Source organism: Gossypium arboreum, chromosome 13, assembly GCF_025698485.1.
Source record: "Gossypium arboreum isolate Shixiya-1 chromosome 13, ASM2569848v2, whole genome shotgun sequence".
NCBI lineage: Eukaryota > Viridiplantae > Streptophyta > Magnoliopsida > Malvales > Malvaceae > Gossypium > Gossypium arboreum.
The window spans coordinates 42,426,818-42,448,065 of record NC_069082.1 but is presented as its reverse complement, the minus strand read 5'-3'; the positions used below and the strand labels follow the sequence as shown (position 1 = coordinate 42,448,065).

General features: G+C 35.5%; 1 pseudogene; it reads left to right on the top strand.

Moving 5' to 3' along the window:
* Positions 1-1,600: 1,600 nt before the first annotated feature.
* Positions 1,601-8,133, top strand: LOC128279308 (uncharacterized; annotated as a pseudogene).
* The last annotated feature ends 13,115 nt before the right edge of the window (positions 8,134-21,248 follow it).

Here is a 21,248-nt window from a genome sequence, read left to right as displayed (position 1 = left end):
ATTTTATTCCATTTTTAGTTTAAAAGATCAATATTCAAAATTAAAAAATTAGAAAAATGATAATCTCAACACAAAAATTGTGAAAGGAAAAATGCAAAAAAATATGTTAAAAATGAAAAGAAAATTAAAATTGAGCAATAGTGACGTTTTTGGGTAAAACGCCGTAAAAAGTTGAGCTATAATGGCGTTTTTGGTAAAAATGCCGTAAAAAATTGAGCTATAGTGGCGTTTTCACAAAAAATTCCGAGAATTACCAGCGTGTTTTTAGAAAACGCCGCAAAAGGCCATTATTTTTTTATAGAAAAGGCAAAATCCCGCTCAGTCCCAAAAATTATTTTTTGATTACCCGCTCGTTAACCAAATCCCCCAAATAAAAGTTTGTACTTATTTCTTTTCCCTTTTTACTCTCAAAATTTGCCCCCAAATTCTTTTTCCTTTTCATTTCACTACACTGAACTCACCCACCATAGCTACTCCTTTTCCCTCGATTTGTTAGGGTTTTGGAGAAACAAATGGAAGTTGAAGAGAAGGAGAACGAGGAAGAAGAAGAAGAAGAAGAAGAGGGGGGAGGAGGAAGAAGAAGAGAGTGAAGATGAAGGAACTAAAAAGGTCAAATGTAGTAGTAGAAAGGGAAGTTCTAGGAAATCTGGTCGAGATTCAGCTGAGAAGAAAGAGCCAGTGACGCTTAATAGTGATAGGCCTACAAGGGAAAGGAAAGTCGTAGAAAGGTTTTCAGATCCTTTTGTTGCAAGGTCTTCCTCGTTTAAAACTGTCAATTGGAAAGGTATGCTTTCTTTTCTGGGGTTAAGGCATGGGTTCATCACCTGCACCACTTCCGTCCAACGATGGTACTGCCATTGATCAAGGAGTTGCTTACATTCTCCTTTTGCTTGCTCTAGCGATTACCTATCTCATCCATTGATGATCTTTTTTTATATTTTATTTTTATTGGTATATGAGCTATAAATGATTTTTTTATGTATTTTCTCCATATATCTAGTGAAAGAAATTGCAGCAATTTTGTATTTTTCTTCTCTCCTATCTTTGTGTTGTAAATCTATGTAGCAAATAAATCCAGTTGAGAATTTGAGATCACATAATCATTTTATATATTTTTTTTTGCTCATTGTGAAATTTGGAATATATTTAGATTCATATGACCAAATCGATAGATCAAACCGTTTTTAGTTTTCTTTTTTTAGGGATTTGGAGGAAGATTAGTATTGCTTCAATTTTTTCCCTAATGCCAAAATAAGTCTTTTTTTTTTGAAATTATTGGGTTGACTTTCAATTGTATGATATTTTGACTCTCAAGATTCTCTTGGATGATAGATAGATTCATGTGATACTTGTTCTTTGAAATAATATTGTTCATGGTCATTGAACTTTGTTGTTACTGCATGGCCTGCACTATTTATTTCTGATGCTGTAACTCATTTCAGTGGCTTTCAAGTTGTCAAAGAAAGCAAAGGTGATTGAGGGTTATATTGTCTTCTTGTTCCATGATGTGTTTTTTATGTATTTACTGTATTACAGAAAAAATGGTGCATAACGCAGGATAAGTGGATTAATGGTGTAATTGGTGAAGCTCGAGCACGCAATGCAGGTAAAAAACCATTGCTTCTGAAATTGAGGTTATAGAAAGAAACTAAACTTGTAATAAATAACATAAAAATTGGATAATTTTTGTATTTGATCTTCCTTATTAAGGTGTTATTTCCTTCATTGAACTCAATCATAAATTCATGATCTAGGCTCAACAGCTAGAACTTGAGGCCATCAAAGAGTTCAGTTCAAATACAACTTCTCTGCGCTGGGATCTGCACATAATACAATTTTCTGTCAATGCTTGGGTATACTACCCCCCACCATCCCATTTCTTTCTCCCATGTGAACATATTTGTATATTAGCGGATGATTCTTGCCTTCTTCTCCCTCTTTTTTGTTTTTAAATGAGTAAAGAGTGCATTTTATTTCCCTCTTTATTCTTGCATCTGCCATAGAGAGACCACATTGTTGAGGAGCTGATTGGCTATTAATGTATAATTACATTTATAAGATGTAATATTTAGCCAGTTGCTAGTCTTGTAACTTGGGCCATTTTTTACTTCATGTACATATTTTTGTTAGGTTCTTTTTTCCTTACTTTTGTTTTTTATCTTGCAGGTTTTTATTGTGGCTGTGCTTGCCATCTTTCCACTTGTCCCTAAAAGTCTTTCAAATAGGGCTTATCGACTTTCATTTGTGGGCACTGCTTGTTCTTCTGTATACTCTTTGTATGCACTATATGGGGTAAACATATTTCTACTGACTTGTCATACATTTGGTAAATATATGATAGTTTTATGGATAAGGAAAGTGCCTGTTTGGGTGGCTGGGTTACATTGTTTCTTTACCTTCTTTTTTTGGGGGGGGTTATCTGTTTTAGTTTCTTTTGTTTTGAGAGAGTCCAAGCCTTGTTTTAATTTTAATAATAATCCAACCATTCTTTTTTTCAAAATATATATATATATATATATATGATAGTTTTTTTTGTTGAACCTATTCTATATGTTATGCAGAGGCCAAGAGCATGGACTTTACAAGTTGTTCAAGTGTATTTTCAATCAGTAATTGCAACCAAACATTTTATCTACTTTATCTACTGCCTTACATTTGTCACTTCACATCTTTGCCTTAACTGTAAGCATTCTTCTGCTCATAAACACTTTTTACATTTTTGCTCCTGAATTCTCTTTATTATTATGTAGTATGATGAATTGATATGGACCTTCACTGCAGTTGCTTTGATTTCCATTTTATGCCGATCACTCGAACGCATTGCAAAGTTCTTGAGGCATAATTTTAGTCGTTCTGCCTTGTACAGGTAGACCTTTATTTAGATAAACTATCTTCTATATTACAGTGTTCTGGTTTAGTTTTTTTTATTTAATCTTGTGATCAAACTATTAATGTTCACTACAAGAAATTGAGTTAAATTTGTTGGGTGATATTTCCTTATATGAAATGGCATAAAGTTCAGATGGATGGAAATTGTGTTATTATCTGAAAAGGCACAGTAAGGAGGATTATACACTCAACTTTTGCTGAAAGGGTTAGTGCTAATAAACAAAAAAAAAAATGTACTTCGTGAATGTTAATTCTACTTATCCTTTTTTTTCACTTTAACCAATTCCTTAGATGTATTCTCTCTCAAAAAAAAATCCCCAGATGTATATTACTTCAATTTATTTTATGACATTCATTTTGATGTCACCTCAAACCTAGATGAAATGAAATGCTTGCGTCATGCATGTGCATATGTAACCTCGAGGGTTTATTGAACAGGAAGTATTTGGAAGATCATTATGTATGGGTAGAATCAAACACCACCACCCTAAGCATTCTATCATCATATGCTGAGATTGGACTTGGCGGGCTTCTACTTGTTTCCTTGTTCTTGCCAGTTGTGAATATCTTTTTTCTCTTTTTGGTTTATAGTTCCCTCTAAGCTTATACATTCCATGACCTCTAGCTTTTCTAATTTGCTAAAATTTTCTATTAAATTTTGTAGGTGGCAATGCAACCTTGTACAAACTTTTATGTACTGGTAAGTCTGTAACACTACTTCTTACTTTTCATGTATTTACCTTTCTGTTTATTAGTGATTCTTTGGATGGCAATGGCATGATAGGTGGGTTCAGTACCTAGTTTGGTTATTACCAAAAAACTAGTATTGGAGCCCATGACTTATCAGTTAGATACTTATTGATCCTTTGGTCTTTGTTTATATATTAATGAATGTGTTCTGCTTGTGCTGTATGCTTTTATGCATCTTATTATTTAGGAATTAATTTTTTTCCCTGTAAAAATAAAAAGAGTTGAAATACGAGTTATTAGTTCTCTCTTTTTCCATTTTTAGTTTTAAATGATTTTGAATATAAAGTTTCTTGAACTTGTTTATATTATTTTCTTTGCATATAAAGATTGGTATTTGATGTTTCTTCTTGGATTGATCTTCAGATATGTCCTTTCCCTTCCTAGTGCTTCTGTCCCTATTTTTCTCTCTTGCATTTCTCGTATCAATGATATGTTCAACTTCATATAGATCATGGAGTTGTTACTTCATTGATGCAAACAATGCTTTTAGTAATTTTATAGGGAAAAATATTAAATACGAAATAGTTTTGTATAGAAAAATCTTTCTCAACATCGAATACATTTCAAACGGTCCAAACCCTTTGTGCTTTGCTTTTATCCACTGTCTGACAGGTGTTGAAGCTTATGTACCATGCTCCTGTTAGTGCTAGTTACCACCAAAGTGTATGGGCAAAGATCGGGAGGACTATTAATCCACTTATCCTGCGTTATGCACCATTTTTGATAATCTCGTAATCTTCTTCTACGCATTTTGGTAATTCCATGTTTCATTTGAGTTATTGATTACAATTGTGATTGTTTGCTACAGGGTTTTGGTTTTGATTTTAAACCTTATGTCCACCCAATCTATAATGCAATAATGTCCCTCTTGACTAACCAAGATCAAGATCAAGTAAGGAGAGTTTAATTAGTTTTCCCCCTCCTATCATATTTCTTCTGAGATGGATTTAATGTTTTTTTACGTATGGGATATGTCAATTTCCAAAGGTAAATTCATTGATTATATACATAAATTTTGATTACATGATTAATTACATGATCAATGACTTTTGTCGAAACAAATTTTGATTCAAAGAGATCAGATAGTGTGCTTTGACATATGTGGCTTTGAGAGTCGTATAGATTTCCTCACTGGCTTGACTTTGGCTTACAGGTGCATACTTTGGTTTTCTATTCCGGTGTTTTGGATTCTCTTGCGGTTGAATTGAAAGCATCAAATGACTTTTCTAAGTTATATGCAGGCATTGCAATACTTTGGCTTCATCTAAGCTTGAACCAGCCCTGTGTTGTATATTGTTTCTTCTTTTTTTTCAGATCTTTTTCCTTTGATTAATGAGAGGTGATGATAATTTGGCATTCTTTTCTCACTAGGATGAATTTTGTTTTAGAAATTGTAATACATTGTGAGTGTGTTTGTGCTTTTTTTTATGTATTAAATTACATATTGAATCAATTTTATGTATTAAATTTAAATTTATTTATTTTTATATTTAGTTTTGAAGTTTAAATTTTAATAGAAAATTTAATTTAATTAATATTTTTATTTATCCTTAAAAGTATATAGTCTAAAGTTCAAATTCAAAATTAAACATAATATAATTTTTATCATAGAAATAAATATTATTTAATTAAAATAAAATATTTTTTTAAAGGTCATATTCTTTAGCGGCGTTTGTGAGAAAAGCGCCGCTAAAGTAGAACCTCAAATCAAGGGATGTACCTTCTATAATCAATACAGGTCAAAAGAACAGGTTCAAGGAAAGGGACAAACGAAAGAAGGTGGAGTGGCACAATGGGCGATGGACTAATACTGAAAGAACCAAATGAGCGCCGACATTAATGGAGCTGTTGGATGAATCTAGCAGTAAAACTTGATAATTTGAATCAATATTTAATTTTTTTGGTAAATTATTGTATATCTAACTAGCTATTTAGTCTAGGTTCTAATTTTTTTTTTATCAATTCTATGTTTTACAGGAATCGTGACACTCTAGAAATTGGAAGTTAAAGCAAAAATAGAACCAATATTGCAACACGACAACCTCGTGTTGTAACACCAAGGCCAAAATTGAAGGAATCTAGAAAACTAACTCGTTGTCATTGTCGAAACCTCTTTTTTTAAAAGGGGGTATTTTGAAAACGGGAGTCGCCACCAACCTTTTTAGGTGTGATTGGATCACCTTATAAAACATTTTGGTCTACGAAAATATGAGAAGATGGGCTCGGGAGTCGATTACGTGCAAGGAAGGATTAGCACCCTTTCAACGCCCAAAATTGGTACCAAATTATTTTTCTGTCTTGATGTGAAAAAGTTTGAAGGAATTTAGAAATAAGATTCCTTTTTTAAGCTACAATAATTTGCTGAAAATCGAGGTTCTTTCGCTCCAAAAGAGTACAAACATCACATCCAGCAAGATTGGACACGATATTATTAGTCTTTCGAAATTGAAATTATCTCGTGATTTACAAAATCTATTTAGGAAGATACTTTAGACATTTAGACAAACGAGAAATCGCAACCCAGCATGTTAGGGCACTACTTCCCGAATTCCTAAATACCAAATACATTGCCTCTCTTTTTTAAAAGTATTTTGGATTGAATAAGATATAAAAGTTCTTTAAAGTGATGATGCATTCAACTTATTACAAAGGATCAATATTAAACAAATTAACCTACATGATACCTACTTTATCATTCCATGCAAATATAAAATAATAAATAATGACATAAATTACACAATAAACATTATCACTTTATGCATATATAATTATAAATAACATAAATATAAACACATTATTATTTCATGCAAAAAATACAAAATAGCAAAATAATGAATATAACAATATAAATTACACACATATATAATAGTATTTCACGTGAATATAATTTTAAATAACAACATAAATAATCAATTCTCATACGAATATATAATAATAATAATAAAATAACATAAAGATAACAAATAATCTATGAGATAAAATTAACATGTTAAAACAATACCTAATAAATACAAAAGGATAAAAACAAAATATAAAACAAAAGATACTTTAAGCAATATATAAGTAATAAAAGAGAAAAAATTTAAAAATAATAAAATATATTATATGATACAATAGCTTAATATACTTATAAAAATAATAATATGTTAAATTGGAACAAAATTTTGTAGTAAATTTTAAAACATTAGACATAATATATATAATAACAATATATGTGTTAGTTTATAATAATTTACAAATTTTAATTTTTATATACTAATAAATAATAAATAATGAAATAATATATAATAAAAGGAAGATATTATAGGAATAATATATAATAAAATATGATATATAATAAAATATATAAATAAAATATAATGAAATATAAATAATATGATAAAATATCATATAAATAAAAATAATATATACTATTTTTATATATAATTAAAAATAAATAATAAATTAAATATATAAAAGGGATTAAAATTGAATTTAATTAAAAATCTAGGGCTAATTTACAAATAAATAAAAATTTCGGGCCTAATTGAAATGCGTACCAAAATTTGAGGGACTCACTAGGCAATTAGCCCTAACCCCAAAAACGAAGTCGTACTCAGAACAGGTCTTATAATGGCTATTGGGACCAAATTGCAATAAATGCAAAAGATTAGGGCCAAATCAAAATAAAAATAAAATGAATTTTAAAAACATGAAAATGCGGGAGGATCAATTGGGCAATTAGCCCTTTAAACAAAAACGAGCGGATCCTACCCGGATCTCGGGTCAACGAGCAGATCCTAGCTTTGAAACGACGCCTTTTTAAAGCTTATTGTTTTAAGCAAAAACGACACCGTTTTCATAAGGCTAGCCAAATTTTAACCTAAAATTTCATTTTAAAACCGATTCTAAAAAAAAAAGAAAAAAATCTCTAAAGGAGGGTCGGGGTCCGGCCCTCGAAGCTCTGTCGAGCCTTCGTCCTAGGGCTTACAGGCGCCTACGCGCTACCGTCAACACCGCCTCTTACGGACGTCGGAAGCTAGAAAGCTTCGTTTCTTAGCGCAAATCCCTCGGTAAGTTCCCCTTCTTTATATTCTTAGCAATATTTATATGTATTCGCAACGAAAATAAAAAAAAAACAAAGTAAAAGTAAATCACCTCTGTTTCTTGATTTTTATTGTATGTATGCTTGTTAAAAAACCTCGTATCCTTGACAAACTGCTTTATTTTATTGTGTATATGAAAATCTGTGTTTACAAATTAGAAAAAGGGGTTTTTATAACCCTCTATTACATTTTGGGGAAAGAATCCTTTGATTTCTTTCCAAGTTTGCTTCTTTTGCTGCTGTGGTTCTTTCCTTCTTTTGCAGATATCAGCGAGGATCTCACGGCAATGAGTGCTAGCGTTGATTTGTTCACTGATTGTGGCGTGATACAAGGCCGGAGTCACAGCGCCGGTGGAGACGTTGATGGAAAGTCACTGGAACGACGCGAAACGAAAAGGCGCGTCGATTAGAGTGCTTGCGACGCCTAGGGTTTCTAAAACCCTTGGTCATCTGTCTTCCGTTAACAAATTGGGCCACTTAGGCCCTGTGTATTTTAGGCAGCATTTGGTCTCTAGTACGGGCTTGGGTGTAATTGGGCATTGGGTAATTTAGGTATTTGGGCTAGGTAAACGGGCTAGCAGTTTTGGGTTTTGTAAAAGGATTGTAAAACTTTATTATTTTTTTTGTTTTTTTTATTTATTTATTTTACGGGCCCAGGTGAATTTAGGCTATTACAGCTGCCCCTCTTTGCTTATTACTGTGTAACGGGAATAGAGCAAAGATTATAAAAAGACCAAATTTGCCCGACCTGGCCAAGTCTCGAAATCTTGATCCTCATCTTCCTCAAAGGTATTCTGATAGCTTCAAACTCGCTTCACCGTAACTCAAGAAAGTCAAATCTGCTATCTTCAACCTGCTTCCTCTCAATATAGAGACGCCAAGCCGAAATGTTCGATCTGCTCTCTGATAATACAGAGACGCCGAATCTGCTACCCTCGATCTGCTCTCTGACAATACAGAGGCACCAAATCTACCATCTTCGACCTGCTATCTCACAATACAGAGATGCCAAATCTGCTATCTTCAATCTGCTCTTTGACAATACAGGGACGCCAAATCTGCTATCTACGATCTGCTCTCTGACAATACAGGGACGCCAAATCTGCTATCTACGATCTGCTCTCTGACAATACAAAGACGCTAAATTTATTATCTTCGATCTGTTCTCTGACAATACAGAGACGCCAAATCTGCTATCTTCGATTTTCTCTTTGACAATACAGAGATGCCAAATCTACTATCTTCGATCCGCTTTCTGACAATACAGGGATGCCAAATCTGCTATCTTTGATCTGCTCTTTGACAATACAGAGACGCCAAATCTACTATCTTTGATCCGCTTCCTGACAATACAGAGATGCCAAATCTGCTATCTTCGATCTGCTCTCTGACAATACAGGGACGCCAAATCTGCTATCGGTGATCTACATTGTCCATTAAAGGACATAACCTGTAGAATGCATATGTACTCATGCCCGATGATTAAGATGCGATGCTCGACATGAATCAAATGCTCCTAATTATGCAAAATGTTATGAAAATGATTCCTATTTCGGACGTCTTTACTCGTTCATCCATCAAAGTTCCACCTTTATTTTACTCCAAGTATTAATCATACTCCGCTCATGTGTTTTGAATCAAATTGGTCCTATTATACCATTCTCCAAACGTTACGATCTGCTGAAGGCGATCCTCTCCTACGATTGAATCGTTTGAATTGTCCAATTATTCTTTGAACTGGAGAAATTTTCTTGAATACCTCCGACCCTTACTCATGGGAATATCTTCAAACAATTGTTTTGTTTTAGTTTCTTGTATTCTCTAGAGATTTCCAGAATAATATGCAAAACTTCGTTTGTAAAAATATTTAATTCATCAATCATTATTTCAATGCAACACACTTTATAATGGAAGGCAAATAATTTAATCTTGAGAATAGTTAGATAAATCATTAGAATATAATAGGAAATTAATCTGAAAACATATCTTTGAGAAGAAAAATAATCCAAAGATAATAAACAGAACAAAAATTTGATGTCTAACATATCACAGCTTGGGCTTCTGTGTACAAATTCCATGAAGACTATTTTGAGTTTAACATGTGTTTAGAGGATCCAAAGTATTTTGTTGATGCCCCGATATGTAACACACTCCATTTCTCGTCAAATCCGGTATAACAAAGTCACCGCCTGTTTCTCAAATATTTGAGCAGCCCTTTTCGGGTTTTCAACTCAAAACCCCCTTGGTCTCAAGGCGCCCTTTGCGGGTTTTCACCTTGGCCTCTCCATTTTTTTTCTTTCTTTTTTTTTTATTTTTTTTTTGAAGTCTCAAAGCGCCATTTGTGGGTTTTCACCTAGTCTTCCCTTCTCTTTAGACAAAGTACTTCTTGACTAAGTCTGAATTCACTGGATTAGGTAAACTTTTCCCATCCATTTCTGTCAAAATCAAAGCACCACCAGAGAAAGCCTTCTTCACAACATACAGCCCTTCCCAATTCTGCATCCATTTTCCTCTAAATTCCTTCTGTATGGGAAGTATCTTTTTTAGCACAAGGTCCCATTCGTGAAATTCTCTTGGACGAACTTTCTTATCATAAGCTCGCATCATTCGCTTCTGATACATCTGACCATGACGAATAGCCCTTAGCCTCTTTTCTTCAATCAAGTTCAATTGGTCATACCGCGATTGAATCCATTCTGCTTCATCCAGTTTTATCTCTGACAAATTTGAAGAGAAGGTATTTCCACTTCAATAGGTAACACTACCTCTATCCCATAAACCAATGAGAAAGGAGTTGCCCCAGTAGAGGTTCTGACGGACGTTCGATAGGCAAAGAGTGCAAATGGTAATTTCTCATACAAATCTCTGTAGGTCTCAGTCATTTTCCCCACTATCTTCTTGCTATTTTTATTAGCAGCTTCCACTACCCCATTCATTTTTGGGCGATATGGAGATGAATTATGATGTTTGATCTTGAATTGGCTACAAACTTCCGCAATAATGTTGTTATTCAAGTTTAATGCATTATTCGATATAATCCTCTTAGGCATTCCATACCGACAAATAATCTCCTTTTTCAAGAAACGACTTACTGCCGACTTGGTAACACTAGCATATGAAGCTGCCTCTACCCATTTTGTGAAGTAGTCAATGACCACGAAAATGAAACGATGCCCATTCGAAGCTTTTGGTGATATTGGCCCAATGACATCCATGCCTCACATGGAAAAGGGCCATGGAGAAGTCATAACATGGAAGGGTGAAGGTGGTACATAGATCTTGTCTCCATATATCTGGCATTTATGACATTTCTTAGCATAACTGATACAATCTCCTTCCATAGTAGACCAATAGTATCCAAACCTCATGATTTGCCTTGCCATCGTAAAGCCATTAGCATGTGTACCACAAACTCCTTCATGTACTTCTTCCAGGATTTGTCTAGCTTCTACAGCATCAACGCATCTCAAAAGTACCTGATCTTTCCTTCTTTTATAAAGGATATCCCCATCTAGTACATATTCACAGGCTAACCTTCTCAAAGTTCTTTTGTCATTCTCAGTTGTCTGTTCAGGATATTCACGATTTCTCACATACCGTAATATATCTTGATACTAAGGATGGTCATCCTTTTCTTCTTCTTCGATGTTACAGCAATGAGCTGGAACGTCATAAATGCTTATCTGAATTGGTCTCACATCCTTTTGTTTATTAACTTTAATCATGGAAGCCAATGTTGCCAAAGCGTCCGCCATCTGATATTCGTCCCGTAGGAGATAATTGAAAGTGACGTTATCAAACTCTTCAAGTAACTTCAAAACTATCTTTTGATAATTAATCAACTTGGGGTCCCTTATCTCCCATTCACCCCTAAGCTGGTATATTACCAACGCAGAGTCTCCATATACTTCCAGGGTTCTAATTTTTTGCTCTTTGGCCGCTCGGATCCCCATGATGCATGCTTCATACTCAGCCATATTGTTCGTACAGTCAAAATCCAATTTACTTGTAAATGGATAATGATCACCATTTGGGGATACCAAGACTACCCTAATTCCATTTCCTACTGCATTGGATGTGCCGTCAAAGTTCAGCTTCCATGGACGTTCTTCAATAGTTGCCACGTACATCAACTCCTTATTAGGGAAATCAAAGCTTAATGGTTCATAATCTTCTAAAGCTTTGCTAGCCAGAAATTCTGCTATTGCGCTTCCTTTTATAGCCTTTTGACTCACATAGACTATATCAAATTCTGAAAGCAATATTTGCCACCTTGCCATTCTTCCATTTAGGGTTGTTGACTCCATCATGTACTTTAACGGATCAAGTTTTGAAATTAGTCATGTCGTATGATATAGCATATATTGTCTCAACCTTCAAGTCATCCAAATCAAAGCGCAACACAACTTTTCAATTGGCGAATATCTCATTTCACACTCAGTGAATTTCTAACTGAGGTAATATATCGCTTTCTCCTTTCTTCCTGATTCGTCATGTTGACCAAGTACACATCCTATAGAATTACTAAACACCGATAAGTACAGAATTAATTGTTTATCTGGACTCGGTGGAGATAGTACTGGAGCGTTTAGCAAGTATTGTTTGACTTTATCAAAGGCATTCTGGCATTCCTTATCCCAAGTCCCTTGGTTGTGTTTTCTAAGGAGGCGAAATATAGGATCGTATTTCTCAGTTAATTGTGAAATAAATCGAGCAATATAATTCAACGTTCCAAGAAAACCCCAAACTTCCTTCTGAGTGCGTGGTGGAGGCAATTCTCGTATGGCTCTAACTTTGTCTGAGTCAACTTCTATTCCCTTTTCACTGACCACAAAGCCTAATAACTTCCCTAACCTAGCTCCAAAGATGCACTTCGCCGGATTAAGCTTCAACTGAAACTTCCCTAAACTCAGGAACAACTTCTTCAAGACTTCAACATGCTCCCTTTCTGTTCAAGATTTAGCAATCATGTCATCAATATACACCTCAATCTCCTTATGCATCATATCGTGAAATAAGGTTACCATAGCCCTTTAGTATGTTGCCCCTGCATTCTTTAGCCCCAAAGGCATTACCTTGTAACAAAAGGTGCCCCACAATGTTATGAATGTGGTTTTATCCATGTCCTCAGGATGCATCTTTATCTAATTGTACCCTGAGAAGCCATCCATAAAGGAGAACAATGAATATCCTACTGTATTGTCCACCAAAGTGTCAATGTGCGGTAAAGGAAAGTTGTCCATTGGGCTAGCTTTGTTCAGATCTCTATAATCAACACACATTCGTACCTTCCCATCCTTCTTAGGGACAGGCACAATGTTAGCCACCCATTCTGAATACTTAACCTCTTGTAGGAATCCAGCATCAAACTGTTTCTTGACTTTATTTTTTATTTTCAGCACAATATCAGGCCTCATCCTTCGTAATTTTTGTTGGACTAGCTGTAATCTTGTCTTATGAGGAGACGATGTACCACGATATCAGTATTCAAACCTGGCATATCCTCGTATGACCATGCAAAGATATTTTAGAATTCAAGTAGTAGCTCAACAAGACCTTGTCTCATTTCCTTTGCAATATGTGTCCCTATTTTCACCTCTTTTCCTTCTTCCAAGACTACATTCTCTATTGCCTCTTTCTCATGGGTAGGATTTTTTTCTCCTCTTGTTTCACCATTCTCAACAGATCTGGAGACACGTCACAATCCCTGTCATCTTCAAAATCCTGAGGTTCTTCTAAACACATGTCTTGCTCAAAAGAGAATTCAAGATTTGTAGTATCAGTGCTCATGTCATTAATATCTAAGGACCTGTGGGGTACGAAAGGATATACAAAGAATGAATGAATTCTAAGAATGTTTATGTATTATGTAAGAATTTAAAGAGGTCAAAAGAATATTGAACGGTATAAAAGAATATTCACTTGAATCGATAACAAAAAGTTGCATTTTATTGAAATGCAAATATCCGGACGTGAGCCTATTTTACAAATGAAATCTTACTACTCCTAGGCTTTAGAGCAATAAGAGTGTTCTGAAAATTACTCTGAAAAATCTTTAAAAACTACAAGAAGTTCTTCTGCAACCCAATTGTTTAAAGTGCTTCCCGTTTCATAAGGGCAAATGCCTTCAAGGTTTCCTCATTTAGACTCTTCATCATGCACAGCATTGATATGATAGCCTCCTTTTTCGAGCATTCCTCTCTCAAGGTGAATCATCCCTCCTAATATAAAAGTTTGAGATATATAGGAGAATGTTATCAGTTCCCACTCTACTTCTCTTCCATTTAAACGCGCCCTTCTTCTTTCTTGGAGCTTCTCTATTTCTTTCCTCATCTGCTTGTAATCTGGCCTGAAACCCAGGCCAAAACGGTCTCTCTTCTCCTTTAGTTTAGGACCTTGAATCCCTCCTTGGAGATATCTTCCCAACCCTTTTCCTGGCATGGCTCCTTTCCCCACTGTCATCTGCAAACCCATTCTTGTGGTTCTGGATATCCTAGGCACTAGCACCTCATTCCCCTCTGAAATGAATGTTGCATTAATGAATTCTACGGAACGAAAAGACCACTCAATGGCCTCCTCGTTTGCTTCTACATAGGGTGCATCACTGGTAACTGTCGCTATAACGTCCTCCTCCGCATTTATAGTGACCAGCCATCCATCGGCTACTAACTTCAATTTTTGGTGCAAAGATGAGGGCACTGCTCCTGCCGAATGTATCCAAGGCCTCCCCAACAAGCAATTGTAAGAGGGCTTAATGTCCATCACTAAAAAGTCCACCTCATAAGTGTTTGGCCCAATCATCAAAGGAATATCAATTCTTCCCATGACCTTTCTCTCTGTACCATCGAATGCTCTCACTACATTATGGCATGTTTTCATGTGAGAACTGTCTATGGGTAATCTATTCAATGTAGATAATGGTAGGACATTTAAGACTGATCCATTATCAATAAGCACACTCGGCAATGTATACCCCTTACAGCGAGTGGTGATGTGTAAAGCTTTTGCTGATCCCATACCACCAGGTGGGATTTCATCATCGTTGAAATAGATGAAATTGTCAGAACTTATGTTACTAACCAATCGATCCAATTTATTGACAGATATATTATTAGTAACGTAAGTCTCATTGAGCACCTTCATTAATGCTTCCCGATGTACCTCTGAACTCAAAAGCAAAGCCAACACTGATATGCGAGCTGGTTGTTTGCGTAATTGTTCAACCACGCTATACTCACTGTGTTTTAAGAATTTTAGAAACTCTTTGGCTTATTCTTCCTTCACTGGCTCATTCACCAGTATTTTAGCCCCTTTTCCTTTGTCAAAGGTTTTTGCTTTTGCGGGCTCAACTTTGACGCCTTCTACATCATAATGCTTCCCACTACGTGTATAAGAACCCTCATTTTGAGCCTCCTTAGAAGCACTAGCTATATCTTTCTTCTCCGGCATTGTCACATTGCAGTTATAATTCCAAGGTATCCTCTTGTTATCCTTATAAGGAAAGGAAACAGGTTTATGAATAATGACTTTCAGTGCCGTTGGTATTTCAACTTCATTATTTCTTGGTAAAGAAATAATGATCCTTGGCCGGTTTTGATTCTTTGGTCCACCTTTTAATGTACATATACGTCCCTCATCTGAGCCAGCTTCATAAAATTCCAGCTCCTTATTATCCATAAGGCTTTGTACCAAGGTCTTAAACTCGTCACATTCCTGGATCTCGTGCCCTTCTTCAGCATGGAATTCACAGTAGTCTCTCACTCCTCTATTCCTTTCTTTACAGATTATCATCTCTCTTTCCACCATTTCTTCCCAAATCATTTTCATCGATGTTCTCACCTCGGCCACGCTCTCTTTAATCCTTCTCATACCAGTATCCCAACTGCGTTTACCCCTTGATCACCATGATTTGGGAACGGGTTCTCGTTACTAGGGGTGTCGTCAAATTTTACAACCCCCATCTTAATAAGTCTTTCGACTTTTTTTTTAAAACCAGTGCAATTTTCGATCAAATGCTCTGATATCCCTGCATGGTATTCACATTTGGTATTTGCATCATACCATTTAGGGTATGGAGGTTGCAGAGGTTTCAAATGAAAAGGAGCAATTGCATGCGCATTAAATAAGCTTTGATAAATCTCCCGATACGTCACTGGGATAGGCATAAATGAGACCTTTTCAGAATTTTGTCTCGAACCTGATCCCTGCTTTTGAGAATCTTGTTGCCCAACTGTAGTTACTCTGGGCTGACTAACTGTAACTGCTTTTGAGTTATAACTATTCATGTTGTTCACCTCATTATCTTTCCTTCTTGGGGCTAATCTTTTAACAGCTTCCCTCTCTATTTTGCCACCCCTTATGGCATTTTCAATCATTTCTCCTGTCATAACTATATCAGCAAAACTATTGGTGGTACTTCCAATCATGTGAGTAATGAATGGGCCTTTCAAAGTGTTGATAAACAACATGGTAGTTTCTTTCTCTAAGAGCGGTGGTTGAACTTGCATGGCAACCTCCCTCCACCTCTATGCATATTGCCTAAAGCTCTCATTAGGCTTCTTTTCCATATTTTGTAAAGTGATTCTATCAGGAGTCATGTCAGTCACATGATTATATTGCCACATAAAGGCTTGCACTAAGTCTCTCCAAGAACCGATCCTTGTGCGACTCAGTTGATTATACCACCTAGCAGCTACCCCAACCAAACTATCCTGAAAACAATAGATCAATAATTGATTATTGTTTACATAACCAGTCATCCGTCTCCAGAACATGGTGATATGGGCTTCAGGGCAAGTAGTCCCATTGTACTTCTCGAATTCTGACATTTTGAACTTATGGGGAAGCACCAATCTGGGACCAAACTCAAGTCCTTAGTATCAATTCCCTGACGATTATCAGCGTTTTCTAGTGCCTTAAATTTCTCCTATAATCATCTGCACAGTTCCTCTAATTGTCTTGATGATTCAAGTCTCATCTCTTCCTTCTCCTCTACATCTAAATCAGGGATGACTGGATTGGTAGGATTATCTCCTGGTTTAAATCCCGAGCCAGTTTGAAAATTCATGGGTATTTCAGCATCAACTTGCCTATGTTGAGATCTTATTGTGATGGACGGCCTTCGGGGATACGCCTCAGGTTGAGTTTGTACATGGGGTGGAGTAAAACTCGGAGGATGGTCCTCATTATCCTCTTCAGTGATAGTCATAGGGGCCTTTCCTTTATCTGTTGCCCCTTTTAGCAGCTAAGTCATTTCAGCCATCATATTCCTTTGGGCCTCCAACATTTGTTCTTTCATCTCCTGTTGAATTTTTGCCAATTGTTCCTGTAACTGCTCTTGCATTTCTTTCTGGATCTGCTCAAGTCTTTGATCGATATTCTTTGTCTTAGTGCGTGTACCGTAAGGATGTGTTACTTCTAGATTTTCTTTTTCTCACTCTTTCTTTCTCCCTAATAATTTTAACTAATTAGGGTCTTTCTATAAATTTGAATGCATATGATAAATGAGGTGCAAATGCATGAATGTAAAAAGATATCGATTCTGATTCAGTTTCTTTTAGAAAATGTTATTTAAGAAACAAAAATCTTTACACAAAACGGATTTCAAATACGCCTTTGCCCTCAGGCCTAAAGTTTTAACCCTATCCAATAACAAAGCTAACTCTAGACCTCTATCTGACACTAACTCATACTTTGCACTCAATACATTAGCTTGCGCTGCCAAGTCTTGCAAATGATCAGCAACCTCTTGAATCTGTACTATAGCTTCTCCCATGAGGTAGTCCCTATCTCTGACTTGATCCTAAAAATGGTGAAGCTCTCCCTTTCAATGTTCTTCTCTTGCCTCGAGCTGCTCAATCTGTAACTCAGAATTCTGTAATGCTGCTTCCAACCCTCCAATATTGTGCTTCATTTCCTCGATCTTATCCAGGCTTGCCTTTAACTCGACCGCAGAGTTATGACTTCGGTGATGATGAAGAGATCATCCAAGCTCAGTCACATTAGTTTTTAATCCTTGATTCTCCTTCTCTAGGGCTTGATTACGTGCCTGCATCTCTTGGAACTTCTTCTCCCAATACTCGGCTTTGGCTCTTTCTTCTTGAACCTCCTGTTGCCACTGCTCTGAAGACTTCCCCAATCCAGCTCTCTTTATTGATAACTGTATCCTCTTATATTGCGTCTTCAAGTCATCTCGATCTTCCTCAATCTTCCTCTTTTCTTTCCTCTCTTTTTTGACCTCAATTCTATAAACGTCGACGTTTAAACTTAGGTACATCTTCTCCTCCTCAAGCTTCTCTATCTTTCTCCTGAGCTCTAAATTCTTTCTTTCAAAGTCTTGCTTTATGACTTCTAACTCTGTTGGAATCACTCGTAAACTCTCCTCCATCAATCGGGTAGCCCCCAAACTTGGTCTAGGAATGTTATCATTGATCCTCTTGCTAAACCACTCTTTGTACTCAAGGGTTGTCGTCGGGCCTTCAGTCAAAATATTCACACAACAAATCTTCTTCCAAGCCTCGAAAATCTCTCGTATCTTCTTCTTATAATGATCCCCCTTATATGAGAAATCACTTTGAGTTAACCCTTGTGTTGCCGGTATAAACTGCCCCGCTATGTACTGCCTTAGGACGAGTAACGGTGCATAACCCACAACTCCCCAAATTCCAGGAAGCGGTACCCAATCAAAACTTCTGCAACGATAAAGAATTTCGCTAGGAGTCATCCAAGGGGCTTTCCACATAACATCTTCTTCTCGGAGGTTCTGAAGTATTTCTATCCACCTTTCCTCTATAATGTCGTCCTTCTTTGGCATAGCTGCTGCTTCCCTTAAAGGAGAATAATCCTCAAAGAACACTCGGCAAAGAACCCTATCAACCTTCCAAAAATGACTATGGAACCATACTAACAACAATTGTGCACATCCAATAAATCTACCTTCATCAGCTCTCCGATATGCACTCAAGGATCTAAACGTCTCAGCTAGGATTGTAGGCACAGGTGTGTTCTGTTTACTAACTCGATCGAATAAATCTGCAACTGCCTCATCTATGTGCCCCATAGCTTTTGGGAAAATCACCAATCCATACAAACTTAAGGCCAAAACATCAACCCTCTTCTTTACATTTGGGTGTGCCAATATCAAATCCCTCAAACTTGCCCACGGAACTCATTTACTATCACCTTTTTGTTGGACTCGATCTGTGGCCCACTGTTCACTCACCTCTGTAATCATTATTAATTTCTTCACGAAAGTTGGGGGATTAACAGCCCTAACATAAGCTTTGTTACCTTGAATTTTTGGATAGCGAAGCAAGGTCGTATACTCCTCCAAAGTAGGTACTAAGTCTACCTCTCCAAATGTAAAACAACTATAAGCAGGGTTCCAAAATTGTACCATAGCTCGAAACAAATGCTTATCCACCTTGATGTCTAGCAAATAGAGAAGATCTCCATAATTTTGGCAGAACAGCTGCTTAGCCTCGTTATCCCATTGAGCCCAAATGTCTTTCAACTCCTGAAACTCATTCTGTGTCGAACTGATACGAGTGAAGTCCCATAACTCTGACGTATACCCTTCAGTGACACTATCTCCCTTCTCTAACTGGGTTTTCTCTGACCACGCACAGACAGAAGCGTTGTCCTCCACTTTATCAAGATATTCATTCCTCATTACAAAACTTTCTAATCCAGAAATCGAACCATGAATCGATACCTTTAAATGTTGAATGACATGCAATGATAACAAAATAAAATAAGTTAGTATCATATAAAAGTATAATAAACAAGCACTTATAAGGGTAGCTTACTAAAGACTATCACTATACTCCCTAGGGTAAGCACTTAAAGTTCACTATATGAGTTTCAGTTCTAAAGCGAGGGTACCTGAACTAGCAGATTCCCTGGTCCTCACCCATTATAGGCTCATACGGACCAAGTTCAGTTCAGGGGGACACATTTCCCTATGGCCATACAGAGATGAAAATCTCACGAATACATAGGTACGGATGTATCCCGGAAGCAATCCACTAGCCCATATGGAGGTGAAAACCTCACGAAAGCGTAACTTCTCACTCCCACTTAAAAGTGCGACCACAGCGGTCGTGCAAATGCAATGTGTACGAAAACAAAATAACAAACATATGCAGCAAACACATGTAAAACAATCAATATTTTAAAATTTTTCCAAACTTCCGACATTAAGACAGAAAATGATCAATTTCTTGGCTTGACTCTCTTATTGTCCCCAGTGGAGTCGCCAAGCTGTCGAAACCTCTTTTTTTAAAAGGGGGTATTTTGAAAACGGGAGTCGCCACCAGCCTTTTTAGGTGTGATTGGATCACCTTATAAAACATTTTGGTCCACGAAAATATGAGAAGATGGGCTCGGGAGTCGATTACGTGCAAAAAAGGATTAGCACCCTTGCAACGCCCAAAATTGGTACCAAATTATTTTTCTGTCTTGATGTCAAAAAGTTTTAAGGAATTTAGAAATAAGATCCCTTTTTTAAGCTATAATGATTTGCTGAAAATCAAGGTTCTTTCGCTCCAAAAGAGTACAAACATCACATCCAGCAAGATTGGACACGATATTCTTAGTCTTTCGAAATTGAAATTATCTCGTGATTTACAAAATCTATTTAGGAGGATACGTTAGACATTTAGACAGACGAGAAATCGCAACCCAGCATGTTAGGGCACTACTTCCTGAATTCCTAAATACCAAAAACATTGCCTCTCTTTTGTAAAAGTATTTTGGATTGAATAAGATATAAAAGTTCTTTAAAGTGATGATGCATTCAACTTATTACAAAGGATCAATATTAAACAAATTAACCTACATGATACCTACTTTATCATTCCATGCAAATATAAAAATAATAAATAATGACATAAATTACACAATATACATTATCACTTTATGCATATATAATTATAAATAACATAAATATAAACACATTATTATTTCATGCAAAAATACAAAATAGCAAAATAATGAATATAACAATATAAATTACACACATATATAATAGTATTTCACGTGAATATAATTTTAAATAACAACATAAATAATCAATTCTCATACGAATATATAATAATAATAATAAAATAACATAAAGATAACAAATAATCTATGAGATAAAATTAACATGTTAAAACAATACCTAATAAATACAAAAGGATAAAAACAAAATATAAAACAAAAGATATTTTAAGCAATATATAAGTAATAAAAGAGAAAATTTTTAAAAATAATAAAATATATTATATGATATAAGAGCTTAATATACTTATAAAAATAATAATATGTTAAATTGGAACAAAATTTTGTAGTAAATTTTAAAACATTAGACATAATATATATAATAACAATATATGTGTTAGTTATAATAATTTACAAATTTTAATTTTTATATACTAATAAATAATAAATAATGAAATAATATATAATAAAAGGAAGATAATATAGGAATAAAATATAATAAAATATGATATATAATAAAATATATAAATAAAATATAATGAAA